The sequence below is a fragment of the Sceloporus occidentalis genome, unplaced genomic scaffold (assembly GCF_023333645.1).
Source record: "Sceloporus occidentalis isolate IW3139 unplaced genomic scaffold, rSceOcc1.0.p SCAF_62, whole genome shotgun sequence".
Lineage (NCBI taxonomy): Eukaryota > Metazoa > Chordata > Lepidosauria > Squamata > Phrynosomatidae > Sceloporus > Sceloporus occidentalis.
The window spans coordinates 4,851,546-4,866,395 of record NW_028317042.1 but is presented as its reverse complement, the minus strand read 5'-3'; the positions used below and the strand labels follow the sequence as shown (position 1 = coordinate 4,866,395).

At 36.6% G+C, this 14,850-nt stretch overlaps 2 pseudogenes; both read left to right on the top strand.

The window, feature by feature from the left end:
* Positions 1–1,432: 1,432 nt before the first annotated feature.
* LOC149287341 (protocadherin gamma-C5 pseudogene) lies at positions 1,433–3,883 on the top strand (annotated as a pseudogene).
* Positions 3,884–9,728: 5,845 nt separating this feature from the next.
* Positions 9,729–12,182, top strand: LOC149287340 (protocadherin gamma-C5 pseudogene; annotated as a pseudogene).
* The last annotated feature ends 2,668 nt before the right edge of the window (positions 12,183–14,850 follow it).

Here is a 14,850-nt window from a genome sequence, read left to right as displayed (position 1 = left end):
TTGATAATATATATTATTAAAGGGTGAAATCTGTTAAAGGGACGGTTTACAGCCTCCTCAACAAATAATGCATATTAAAAAACGTACCTTTAGAAGGTACTGTAGCTTAAAGCTGCCAATCAGTGGCAGGAAAATGCTCCCATTGGAATTGATAAGACTGCTTTCTGCACATGTCCAGTGGTTCCTGTTAGATCCCACTCATGTTGGGGGTCAGTCAGCATTCACTCATGTATAGTATTGTGCAGAAGGTAATTCAACCAAACACATCTCCTGCAAGCCAAGTAGCTGTGAGCGAGGAGGCAGCGCAAATGAATCAAATAATTCTGATTAATGCTTTCATACATATGAAAAAGAAAAAAAATATTAATTTAACAATGACACTCAGTTATATATGGCTAGAGTGTCCCTTTAATATTGTATGTTTGGATTTTAATAGTTAAATTGATATTGGTATATATATTTTATGCCAAATTTTTTTTTTACCTAAAATGCCTAGTTACTATGGAAAGCAATTTACCTTTTTGGCTTAAGAGAGACACATGGGACAATTCTAGGGACAAATCATAACTGGGGTCAAATCAAAACTCTCAATCAGCGGATTGTTGCTTGAGAAACGTCCACCTTTTACTGATTGATTGTAAATACATTGTGGTGTAATATGAAGATATCTGATTTACATTATTCAGCAATTTCTAAAGTAAAAGGTTTGTTTTTTTCTCTTACCTGATCTACTTATTCATTTAATGTATAGGTTCTATAGTTGCAGGGGGAAGGATATTTTCCAAGTTACAATGAGGATTTATTCTTGTTGGTGACAGCCTTGCATACATTACATTGGTTTATCAAACTTATTATGGGGCATCATAAATGATGATACTTTAAAACAAAAATAGTAAAGGATATGCATAAAGGTATACTTCATTCACATTGATTGTAAACAGCATGAAAGAAACATTTATTTAAGGTACACAATTTTAAGAATATTCCTGTTGGCTTTGAAGATATCTATTTAATACCCACTATAAATTCATGTTTATATATGTAAAATACATTATGGTAATAAGTTGAATCTGGTTTAATTCTACACCAACCAAAGAAAATAAAATGTTGACATCTAGTTTTTAGTGGATAAGTGAAATTAACACTATTGGCCAGCAGAGGGCGGACCTGTCATCCAATCATTTCATTAGCTGCACCAGTGGATCTGCTCAAGTTGTCTCTCCTCCCTTCCTCTTATATCACCCTCCCATTTTTTTCTCTTACACACAAAAGAGAGCTGCCTCTCCGGACGATGATCCAGAGGATGTTTTTATCGAAAGGCTTTAATCTTTTTTTTTACTCTAAGGATATACAGTATACATAAAATTTACAGACTCATGGGATTATAATGTGATGTTTGTTGCACAATATATCAAAGACAAGGATTTAAGATATGGACCTTCAGACCTACCCAAAGGCTTGGAAATGGCAAGTAGTATGTTCCTTTCTGCTTTGTAGCTGGGGCTTGGTCACTGGACAGCTTCGTTATTCAGTTGTTGAAGAGTCAAAGCCAGGGACATTGGTAGGGAATGTGGTTCAAAATATAGGACTAAATCTGGAATATATTAATAAACGGAAACTAAGCTTGGAATCCGAAGGAAGAAGCAGATATTTTTCTGTGAACAAGCAAAATGGAGATTTGACTGTGAAAGAAAGGCTTGATAGAGAAAGCCTTTGTGGGTCCAGCTCAAATTGTTTGTTGCATTTAGAGCTTCATGCTGAAAACCCATTGGAGCTTTTTAGTCTTGAAATAGAAATTTTAGATATAAATGATAACTCACCTACTTTTTTGGGCGCAGAACAATTAATAAGAATAACAGAGGTATTTGCAAGTCCTGGTACTCAGTTTCCTTTAGGAATTGCAAAGGACGCCGATGTGGGTATCAACAGTGTTAGTGAGTACCAACTGAATCCAAATCCCTATTTTTCTTTGTCTTTAACAAATCGTAGGGATGGAACTCTCATTCCTGAACTGATTTTAGAAAAAAATCTAGATAGGGAAGAAATAGAAGAGCATAAACTTATTCTTACTGCTTTAGATGGAGGAGAACAAAGAAGATCTGGAACAACTCAGATCACAGTAGTAGTTGTAGATATAAATGACAATGCACCAGTGTTTGATCAGTTAATTTATAAAGTAAATTTAATAGAAAACTCTCCTTTAAATGCTATTGTGATAAAACTTAATGCCACAGATCCGGATGAAGGCTCCAATGGTGAGATTGAGTATTTGTTCTACCAGCATATTTTGGATACAGCAACAGAGATTTTTGATTTAAATCCACAAACAGGTGAAATATTCGTTAAGGGAGTTGTAGATTTTGAAGAATCACAATTTTATGAATTGTCTGTGCGAGCCAGAGATAAAGGTGTCCCTGAACTTGAAGGAAGGTGTCTTGTACAGATTATAGTACAAGATGCAAATGATAATTCTCCAGAAATTGCCTTTACCTCCAAGACAAATGAAATGCCTGAAAATGCAGCGATAGGATCACTGGTTGGATTTATTACAGTGACAGATAAAGATTCAGGTAAAAATGGAGAAATCGAGCTAGAAATTGTACCAAATGTGCCCTTTAAACTCCAATCAATTAACAACCGGTATTCTTTAGTTACCAGTGGATACCTGGACAGAGAGAAAGTCTCACACTATTCTATTCAAGTTATTGCCTCTGATCTTGGGTCTCCTCCTTTACATAATCAGACTATAGTTACAATCTATGTTTCTGATGTGAATGATAATTCTCCTGTATTCCTGCAATCTGTTTACAAAGCCTTCATAAGAGAGAATAATGAACCTGGCAGCTTATTATGTACGGTGTCAGCATCTGACCCAGATGAGGGGGACAATGCAAAGCTGAAATACTCTATCGTTGAGAGCAAAATAGATGGTTCTTCTGTCTCTTCTTTTGTTTACATCAATCCTGACAATGGGAATATTTATGCCCAACGTTCCTTTGACTATGAACAATTCCAGGTTCTACAAATCACTGCAAGAGTGGAAGATTTTGGATCTCCGTGTTTATTATCTAATGTTTCAGTTTTTATTTTCATTCTGGATACAAATGATAATTACCCCACTGTTCTATACCCAGAGAGTTCTGGAGAATCCATTGCTCAAGAGAAGATCCCAATATCTGCATCTGCTGGTTATTTGGTAACAAAAGCCACTGCAGTAGATCTGGATTCTGGTCACAATGCCTGGCTCGCCTACAGTCTATTTGAGAGTACTAGTGCTGGTTTGTTCCAGATTTCTGAATACACAGGAGAAATCAGAACAGTTAGAGCTATTCAAGAAACAGATAACACTGAACAGCATCTTGTTATTACAGTCAGGGATCATGGAGATCCTCCTTTGTCATCTACAGTTACAGTACTTATACATCTTTTTGACAATATTTTAAAAGAAAATCACAATTCTCAGGATTTTCTTACAAATTCTATACCATCAACTGACCTAACGTTATATCTGATCATTTCCTTGGTAGCAATTAGTTTGGTTTCACTCATTACCTTCATTATATTAATTGTAAAATGTGTTAAAAATGGATATTATGATAATAGTTGTGGGTCTTGTTTTGCAAACAAATCATACTCTAAAAACTACGGCGATCAATATCAGCCAACACTTTATTTAAACACCGACGGGACTTTAAAATACATGGAGGTCAGAATGGCTCCCCCGGGACCACAGGGGCAATGTTATCCAGCTTGTTTCCCTTCAACAGACAAATCAGGCTTTAATTCAACAATACCCCACGATATGCCTCAGCTGATTGATGTAGTCATGGAGCCTAACCAGGTGAGGTGGCATAACACAACTTTTGGTTTTGGTTTTGCGTAATTTTACTTAAATTTTGTAACATTTTAAGATTGCATTTGGCTTGATGTAGAGTAACTAAGTTGATTGCTCCCATTCAATAAAGACCCCAGAGGCAAGGTTAGTTAAAAAGGCTGAAGTGTTTATTAATACAATTACAAATAATACCCTAATAAATTAAAACCACCCAGTCAGGACGACAGCATTGACAAAACATGCCTTGATTGGCATAATATAACCTGCAACCAACATAAGAGGAAGGGGGTGGCTGCTCTAGATGTAGTTGTCTCCTTTAATCCTTGTTAAAACATACTGGCATTCCAAACCACAAAGTTGTCTATCAGGCACCCCCAGGGACACCACCCACAGGGGGAACCCACCACCTATCTCCCCTACACTGGGGATAAGAGTGAGGGGCCTCCCCCAGAACCCTGGACCCACCCCTCTATACCCACTACCCAATCGCAAGGAATGCGTTCACCCTCCTCATCATGCAGTCCTTGGCCTCTACATGACCCAGGCTGTTCTTTCCATTATTTTTCCCAAATTACTTTTTTATTATTTTAATATTATTGTTTTGGGAGTATTTTACAGAAATGTGGTTGATAATTTCTTTTATTGCATTGGAAAAATTTATTTTGTGATTCACAAACTGAATTTCTCGCACGTTTCTGAAATAATAGAAACCATATATGTGACATTTTTCTGATTTTAATTTTACCAATTAATCTATAAAATAGATAGGTACACTAATTTGAATAGGAATCATTTGGAAATTTAAAATTCTCACACAATTTAAATTTGAGATCTCAAAAATTTTCATGAGACCTTTAATTTTGCATTTGCCCATGCATGCCTGTCTTTAAGTGTGTTTATTTTGAAATATCACAACTGACATAAGTTAGAAATTAAAATGATCTCTTCAAAGTTTATAATAATAATTCAGATTTAGAAGTTAACAGGGTCAGCAACATGCAAAATGTAATTGTATTTTTCTATCCTCCAAAGTTCTATGGTTCTAGTTTTAAACTAGATAAGAAACACATTTTGGATTTATGTTTAAATTGTAAAGTAGGTAGTATGTATTTCTGAAATTAAGTTTACACTATTGGCCAGCAGAGGGCAAACCTATCGTCCAATCATTTCATTAGCTGCACAAATGGATCTGTTCATGCCATCACTTGTTTCTCCTCCCCCAGGCTCAATGAATCACCCTCCCATCTTTCTTCTGATCAAAATTCTGGGGTACATGAAATGTATGTTTTGAAAGGGGTACAAGGATTTTATTTCAGACCAGGTCCAGATGGCATTCACCCCCGCGTTCTAAGGGAGTTAAGTAATGTAATAGACAGACCCCTATTTCTAATATTCAAGGACTCTATAGTGACAGGGTCTGTTCCCCAGGACTGGCGCATAGCAAATGTTGTGCCAATATTCAAAAAGGGGACAAAAAGTGACCCGGGGAATTATAGGCCTGTTAGTTTAACTTCTGTTGTGTGTAAACTGTTTGAGGGTTTCCTAAGAGATGCTATTTTGGAGTATCTCAATGAAAATAAGTGTATGACTCCATATCAGCATGGGTTTACAAGGGATCGGTCCTGTCAAACTAACCTGATCAGCTTTTATGAGGAGGTGAGCTCAAGACTGGATCGGGGTGAATCGCTGGATGTCGTATATCTTGATTTTTCCAAAGCATTTGATACGGTGCCACATAAAAGGCTCGTACATAAAATGAGAATGCTTGGGCTGGGGGAGAATGTGTGTATGTGGGTAAGTAACTGGCTCAGTGATAGGAAACAGAGGGTGGTTATTAATGGTACATACTCTGAGTGGGTGACTGTTGCTAGTGGGGTACCACAGGGGTCAGTTTTGGGTCCTATTCTTTTTAATATATTTATTAATGACCTTGTAGAGGGATTGCATAGTAAAGTATCAATCTTTGCAGACGATACTAAGCTCTGTAACGTGGTTAACACAATAGAGGACAGCGCACGATTACAAATGGATCTGCATAGGTTGGAGGCTTGGGCTGGGATGTGGCAGATGAGGTTCAACACAGATAAATGTAAGGTTATGCACATGGGGAAGAAAAATCCAGGCTGGGAATATGTATTAAATGGGAAAACACTGGGGACGACTGACATGGAAAAGGACTTAGGAGTTTTAGTTAACAGTAAATTTACCTGTAGCGACCAGTGTCAGGCAGCTGCTGCTAAGGCAAATAAAATCATGGGGTGCATCAAAAGGGGCATAGATGCCCACGACAAGGAAATAATTCTACCCCTGTACAAGTCACTAGTCAGACCACACATGGAATACTGTGTACAGTACTGGGCACCAGTGTACAAGAAAGATATAGTGGAGCTGGAGAGGGTTCAAAGACGGGCAACCAGAGTAATAAGGGGAATGGGAGGACTACAGTACCCAGAAAGATTATCAGAATTGGGGTTATTTAGTTTGGAAAAAAGACGGCTTAGGGGGGACTTAATAACTATGTATAAATATATAAGGGGACACTACAGAGATCACTCCCAGGACCTATTTATACCCAGGACTGTATCTATAACAAGGGGACATCCTCTACGGCTGGAGGAAAGAAGGTTTCTACACCAGCACAGACGGGGGTTCTTTACAGTAAGAGCGGTGAGATTATGGAACTCTCTGCCAGAGGAAGTGGTGATGGTAAACTCAATAAAAGAGTTCAAAAGGAGCCTGGACGTGTTTCTTGAAAGCAATAATATTACAAGTTATGGATATTAGATTAATAGGGACAGAACGTTGATCCAGGGATTTATTCTGATTGCCATATTTGGAGTCGGGAAGGAATTTTCCCCCTGGTATGGGGCAATTGGCATCTGCTTCATAAGGGTTTTTTGCCTTCCTCTGGATCAACACAGTAGGGACACAATATGTATATAGGTTGAACTTGATGGACTTTGGTCTTTTTTCAACCTTATGAACTATGTTACTATGTTACTATGTTACTACAGATTTATGTGATTATGCAGAGACCTATCTTATATTATCTTCAGAAAAAAAAGTATATGAGATATGAACTTCCAGAGCTTCCCAAAGGCATGGAAATGGAAAGTAGTGTATTTCTTTTTTCCTATATAGCTGGAACTGGGTGTCTGCTCAGCTTCATTATTCTGTTCTTGAAGAGTAAGAGCCTTGCACATTGGTAGGAAACATAGCCCGCGATATTGGATTAAATCTTAACATAGACTGATTCTCGGATCTGAAGGAGCTAGTCTTCTGTTGGCTGCTAATTGGTAAACTGGGGATTTGACTGTAAATGAGAAGATATATATAGAGAAAGCCTTTGTGGATCTAGCTTTAAAGGTCTGATGCATTCGGAGGTAGTAACTGAAAAGCTATTGATACTGTTTAGGTTGGATATTGAGATTTTAGATGTGAATAATAATTCCTGCATTTTTCCCAACACTAATCAGGTTAGTTACAGAGCTACTAACAATGGTACTAATTTTTATTACAAATTGAACGGGATGCAGATGTAGGCAAAAATAGCATTAGTCAATATAAATTACATTGAAACCTATACTTTTCAATGTCTGTTATAAATTGGCATGATGGAATACTGATAGCTCAACTGGTAGTAAAATAAATCTAGGCCCTTGACAAGGAGACATACCTCAGTCAGGATCTATCCAGGTCACGATAAAAGTTCTTCAACACAAGATTTAACCCTGTACCTTATTATTTCTTTGGTGGCCATCACTTTGGTTTCCCTAGACACCTTTTACAATAGAAATGATGATAATTTGCTGATCATTTTTTTCTATAGTATTTCTTGAAATTCGGTACCTACTTCTTGCAGTGCTTCATCACATGATTTGTGTAGTTAACAGCAAGAGCGTCAGTTAGATCTGGGAAGAATCAGTATAGGCAATAAACAACAAACGAGTGCTAAAAATATATATGAAGGAGTTCTTCTGGACGCCTCATTCATTACATTTTTAAATATCCATGAAGTGTATGTCACATGCATTCCAACAGAAGACAATTCAGCATTGTTTAACTTCATTAAAGACAACATTATTATTTGGTTGACATGTAGCCTTTTAAAAATTCTGTGTATATGGCTAGCCCATTAACAAGCACCACAATGGTTTCTCTAACAGTTACTTATATGTAATTATGGTAAAATTCAAAGAACTGTTCAATACATTATCATATACACATATATTTATATAGAAATGATATCTGTCTGTCTGTATGTCTATTCTATCTATCTCTCTCTCTCTAGATATAGATATATATGTTTAAGGGTAACTCCCACCATTTATTTTGCATGTTTTTCAAGCAGCCACATATTGGTGATTTGTGTGTGTTATTATTATTATTATTATTATTATTATTATTATCTTTTATTTATATAGCACCAACTATTTACGCATCGCTTAATACAATACATATATTCAAGGGTATGACAAGATGAGAATTGACAGACTAAGACAAACCAATACATTAGGTGGAGAGAGCACTGCCCGCAAGCTTACAATGTACTCCCTTCTCCATTCTACAAGACAGACATCCCAACTCCTTATAATACTGCCCATGATAAACAATATAATGGCACAGTACAATGGTGATGATGGCACAGTCACCCAGCTCGCTATTCTGACTCATGAAAGTGTTGGAGAAATTGACTTCATTAGCATTGTCATAAAGAATAAGCTTGATTTGGTGTAGGAGCAGGAGAAGCCCATCCAGAATATCACATAACTGACAACAATGACAACCTTTAGATATATAGGTAAAGGAAGTTTAGTGGAACAAAATCATATGTAACCATTTTTTTCTCAATGTTAACCTGCATTACTTTATACAGCACTGTATTTTATGAGATTTATGAAATTGGTTTTAAATAATTAGTGCACAAAGTTCTAAAACGCTAAGATTATATTCACCAGGGACCTGAACTATTCTGTAAAATACATTGACAGGGCCGGCCGAAGACTTAACGCCGCCTGGGGCGAAGTTTAAAATGCCGCCGACGCCGGGGGGGGGGCGGCGGCATTATCTACCCCCCCCACCGGTACTTACCCTTAAACAGTCCTGCGGCGAGTCTCCCTGTGCTGCCACGGTGCCGGCTTGTAATGCTGAGCGCCGGAAATTCACGTCACTTCCGGCGCTCTGCATTACAAGCCGGCACCGAGACCGAACAGGGAAACTCGCCGCAGAGGAGAGAGAGAGGGGCGCCGAGCGGGTAAGCGAAAACCACTCGGTGCCTCTCTCTCTCTCCTCCGCTTAAAAAAAAAAACCGCTTGGGGCGGCAAAGTGCCGCCCCTTCTGAAGTGCCGCCTGGGGCAATTGCCCCAGTCGGCTCCATTGTAGGGCCGGCCCTGTACATTGATCTACTTTTCTCTGTTTAAAACCTGGTTGGATGACCAGGATGGAGGAGACAAAATGTGAGAAACTAAATTCATCATAAAAAAAATCATTTATAAGTTGAATTAATATGTATGTTTTTTTATAATCAATGTAATCTTGATCAATATTTGGCAACAAAACGTATTTTTACTAAAGCAATTATTCTATTCCTAAAAAAAAAAAAAAAGCTATGTGAAGTTAACATTATTGGCCAGGAGAGGGCGGGCCTGTCATCCAATCATTTCTTTAGCAACGTCAGTGGATCTGTTCAGCACAATGTTCTCCTCCTCCTGGCTCGTTGAATCTCCCTCCCATCATGCTACAGACACACAAAGAAAAGCCATGGTTTTGTTGAAATGTCTATGGATTATTTTAATTTCTATTGGATACTTGCTTTTTTGGTGAAGGGATAATCAGGCTACATGGGAACATAGAAAGGACTTTTATATGTTATCAGAGGAAAAATATTTAAGTGATGGACATCCTAAGCTCACACAGTGCATGGAAATGGCAAGTAGTGTATTATTTTTACCTTTGTAACTGGGGCTGGGTCTCTGGACAGCTTCGTTATTCTATTGTCGAAGAGTCAAAGCCAGGGACAATTGTAGGGAATTTAGCACAAGATCTAGGAATTGCTGTTTTAGCCACAGCTAGACGCAGATTTTATTTGAGACCTGAAATCAATAAATATTTTACTGTGTATCAAGAAAATGGAGCTCTGACAGTAAAGGAAAGGATTGATAGAGATAGCTTATGTGGACCCAATATAAACTGTTTAGTGCAAATTGAGGTTATTACTGAAAATCCTGTGGAGTTGTTCAGTGTGGAGATTGAGATTTTGGACATAAACGATAATTCTCCAACCTTTTCAACCAATGATCGCATTTTAAAAATTACAGAATTAGTCACAATTCCAGGTGTCAGATTCCCTTTAGAAATTGCGCAAGATTTAGATATTGGGAAAAACTGTGTCAGCCAGTACAGACTAGATTCAACTTCATTATTTTCTTTATCTGTTAAGAATCGGAAAGATGGGATTCTTATTCCTGAGTTGGTACTGGAAAAAATTCTCGACAGGGAAGAAAAAAGAGAACATAAACTCACTCTTTTTGCAATAGATGGCGGGGAACTGCCTAGGTCAGGCTCCACACAGATAACTGTGATTGTATTAGATATCAATGACAATGCACCGGTATTTGATCATTCTATTTATAAAATCAGTTTAATGGAGAATGCTCCTTTACAAACGCTTCTTATAAAACTTAATGCTACAGATAGTGATGAGGGTACAAATGCTGAAATTGAATATTTTTTTGATGACCATACCTCAGATTCTGCGAAAGAGTTGTTTGTTGTTAACAAGCAAACAGGGGACATTTATACCAAAGGAACTGTGGATTTTGAAGATACTCGTTACTGGGAATTATCTGTGAGAGCTGTAGACAAGGGTGTTCCTGAACTTGAAGGACGCTGTATAATCCAAGTAGAAGTAGAAGATTTGAATGACAACCCACCAGAAATAACCTTCACTTCTGTGACAAATGCGATACCTGAAAATGCACCACTAGGAACTGTTATCGGCTTTCTTGTAGTAACAGACAAGGACACAGACAAGAATGGAGAAATAGAATTAGCATTATCTCCAAACGTTCCCTTTAAATTGAAATCTGTCAGTAACAGATACTCGTTGATAACTGATGGATTTTTAGACAGAGAAAAGGTCTCAAAATATGTAATTACCCTACTTGCCACTGACCTGGGCTCTCCACCTTTACAAACTCAAATCATAATACACATTGATATTGATGATGTTAATGATAACTCTCCAGTATTTCAACATCCTCTTTACAGTGCTCTCGTAAAAGAAAATAGTGAACCTGGTACTTTGTTATGCACATTGTCAGCAACAGATCTCGATGACAGTGTTAATTCGCAACTGATCTACTCCATACCTGAAAGCCAAACAAATGGAATTTCTGTGTCTTCTTTTGTTTACATAAATCCAAAAACTGGAGATATTTTTTCGCAACGTTCTTTTGATTATGAAGAAATCCAAGTGTTGCAGATTACTGTCAAAGTGGAAGACTCAGGATTTCCAACACTTTTTTCAAACGTATCCGTTGTCATATTTGTTTTGGATGTCAATGATAACTATCCTAAAATTCTATATCCAGAACATTCGACATTCCAAGAAAATGTCCCAAGATCAGCAACAATTGGATATATGGTAACAAAAGTATCAGCAGTTGATCTTGATTCTGGACATAATGCCTGGTTGGTCTTCAAACTTGTTGAAGCTACCACCCCTATGTTATTTCAAGTCTCTGCATATACAGGAGAAATCAGAACTTCCCAAAGTTTACAGGATATTGATAATCCAGAGCAAAGACTTCTTGTATCCATCAGTGATCATGGGGAACCATCATTGTCAGCTACAGTCATTATTGTTATAAATATAGTGGATAATGTGATGTACGAAGATCCAAAATCCCCTGACCTTTTCACAAATTCTAAATCAACACCAGCCAATCTAACTCTATATCTTATAATTTCACTGGTAGCTATCAGTTTGGTTTCACTTGTAACTTTTATAATTTTGCTCGTGAAATGTTTTAAAAGGAGTGATGATGGCAATGACTGTGGGGCTTGTTTCTTAACCAAATCAGAACCCAAATACAATACTGACCACTATAAACCAACACTTTACTTGAACTCCGATGGTACTTTAAAATATATGGAGGTCAGGATGGTTCCACCTGAATATCAAGGAACAAGTGGTGAAACATATATTCCTCCTGCTGTTGGAAAAAATGATTTTACTTTTATGGAGGAGCACAATTTCACAAAAGATATGGTCAATGAAGTGGAAGCATTTCCTAAAACTGCTTTGTTAAATGGTGCTAAGCAGGTGAGAGATCAACATATCTAATATTTTAGATGACAACAATGTTCAGTTTATTCAAGTATAGTTTTTGTGATATTGATAATCCAATATCAAAATCAGAATATGACTTTTGTATGTTTAATTGAAACTTTTTGATTATTAGATTTTAGGGCAATTCTAGTGGAAGGAAAATGTATAAAAAGGATTGCAAAAGATTGGGGGTTTAGTTGCTATAGTCTTGTGGAAATAGAGTTTAAAGGTTTTTAGAGAAGAGAATATGTAACCTATTTACATATGTATATACATCTTTGAAAAAAATCTTTCAGTTCGTCTTTGTGTTGTATATAGTAAATTAAGTACAATAGTCCTGAGATCAGGTTTGGTTAATGTATCTTTATTGTCATGCTCTCGAATAATAAGAGATGTCTCTTTGGCAATCCTTCGGCTTATTAGAAATCCATATGTTGTTGTAGAAAAACATAATAGAGATTTTTTCCAAACATTAAGTCTTAGGTTATATGTAGTTGAAGTGACAACACTTCTTTGAGGGCGTTTACTATAGTCGGACCTTCATCATGTGTAGTTATGTTGTAAGCCAAAATTTTGTTTCATAAATAATGTGTGCTGCCTTGCATAGATTGTTGTGCTTTTTTACCTATAGAAAAAGAGGTATGATGAAGTAATTTTCTTATGTTATTCAAAAGTCCAAACTGCTCTAATATATATATAATCTGTCTCCAAGGCTTCATACGGCATGGTCCCAAATAACCTATTGGAGTTGACACAATAAGGAATGTATACATTGGTAAATTGATTGAACCATTAGAGACCGTAGAAGAGGGCACCGCTCAGCGATCCGCACAGCTCATTGAGAGGGACAGACTGATAAGCTAGTAGCTAAACACCAGTTGAGCACTTTGAAATGCATTGCGGTCGATTCTGTCCTACCCTTATGGAATGTTGGTGATAGCGTGAGGTCGTTTGGATTAAAATGCTGGATACAGTTTCTCCTGGAGGGCTAAATGAGCAAGTTTTTAAAAAATTTTTACTTGTCAGGTGGTGAAACAAATATTTTCTTAAAAAGTTTTTGTAAGCCTGCTCCACTATACCACTATGTTTGCTTTTGTTTTTCTACAATTTCAAGTACGTGTGGCGTTAAACAGACAAGTAATTGGTTCAGTTCAGCTGGAATGCACAGATGCATAATGGGTGATTGTCTTGTGATTGGTTGGTTGGGGATATAAAACTGCCAAGATGCATTTTAACCTTATATATGTTTTGGAATGTGTGTCAATTAAGTATTTTTTTTTCTCACTTTGCTCCAGTGAATCGGCTTACGTCATCTGTGCATTTCCCACCTTTTTCCCTAGCCAACCACCTACTCACTTTTAAATTAACATAATTAATCTTCTTAATAGAAAGGAAGTGCTGCTATCATCAAAATTATGGGCATGTGTTTTATTCCATAAGGTTATCATTATTATGTGTTAAGTATGTTTTACAGCAATTCATGGCTAAAGGTTGCAGAAGGCCTAGAAATAGAAAGCCATGTATTTCTAGAAAGTCTAGGAATAGGAAGCTCTTAAAATCGCTTTCTGAAGTGAAAATTCATAGTGTTTAATAGTAAATTGCAGGACTAATAATCTGGTTATCTATTGAGCTAATTCAGTGGCTCAGTTTATGTCATTTGTGCATTGTCCACCCTTTTCCAACCGCCTACTCACCTTTTAGGTAGCACTACAAAGGAGAAAGTGCTGCTGTCATGAAAATCCTGGGGATATTTTTTTATTCTAAAAGGGTTATCATTAAGCATCTTTTACAGCAATTGATGACTACAGGTTGCAACAGGCCTAGAAATAGGAAGTGACATATTTCCTTTTTTTATATGGAAGATGATTTCCTGAGTGATGTCATTATTACATATGTAGAATATTCATGGTCTGATACATGTAAGGTGACTTTTGTTAAGAAAGTTACAATTTTGCAAATATAGCAAAAAAAATCATACATTACATCTTCCCTGCATTTTTAAACATTGGCTACATTATAAGTTTGATTCATTCTTAGCAAAGATTGGATTTCTTTTTGAGACGACACTTGATTTGGAACGTTGCCACCAATGACATCAAGCCCGTAGAACTGAAAAATAAATTCGTAAATTCATAAATTACATCACAGAGTTACCTAAGGAATTGTAATTCTAGCATTAAAACAGTCCAGCAATAAAATAATGATTACTTATTTAATGTAGTGCCATCATATTCTGTAGCACTGCACAATGGGTAAGAAATACATAACAAGTAGTGCATCACATAACAATATGGAAACAAAACATGAGCAGGGCTCTGTTCAAGCAAGTTTATAATCTAAAATATCTAAAGGAAAATTTTAATTAACACCACATGTCACTTTCTAAAAGATCCCTAAAACCTGTACACTTTCCTTTATTTTATTGATAGAATTTACATACATTTATTTTCCAGAAGAATATATTCATATATCATATTATTTAAGAAATGATTTCTGATATCATGCAGAACATTTTTTTTCTTTTTTTTGCCACAGAATAATCTAACAAGCTCAAACTGCTTAAATCTATAAATAGCTTTCATGTGGTTGACTTGACCTACAAATAATTTTTCTGTCAACCACATGTAGCTCCCATGTGGTTGACTTGAGTGATTTTCTGAACTAGAAATACTTTTTCAAAGCT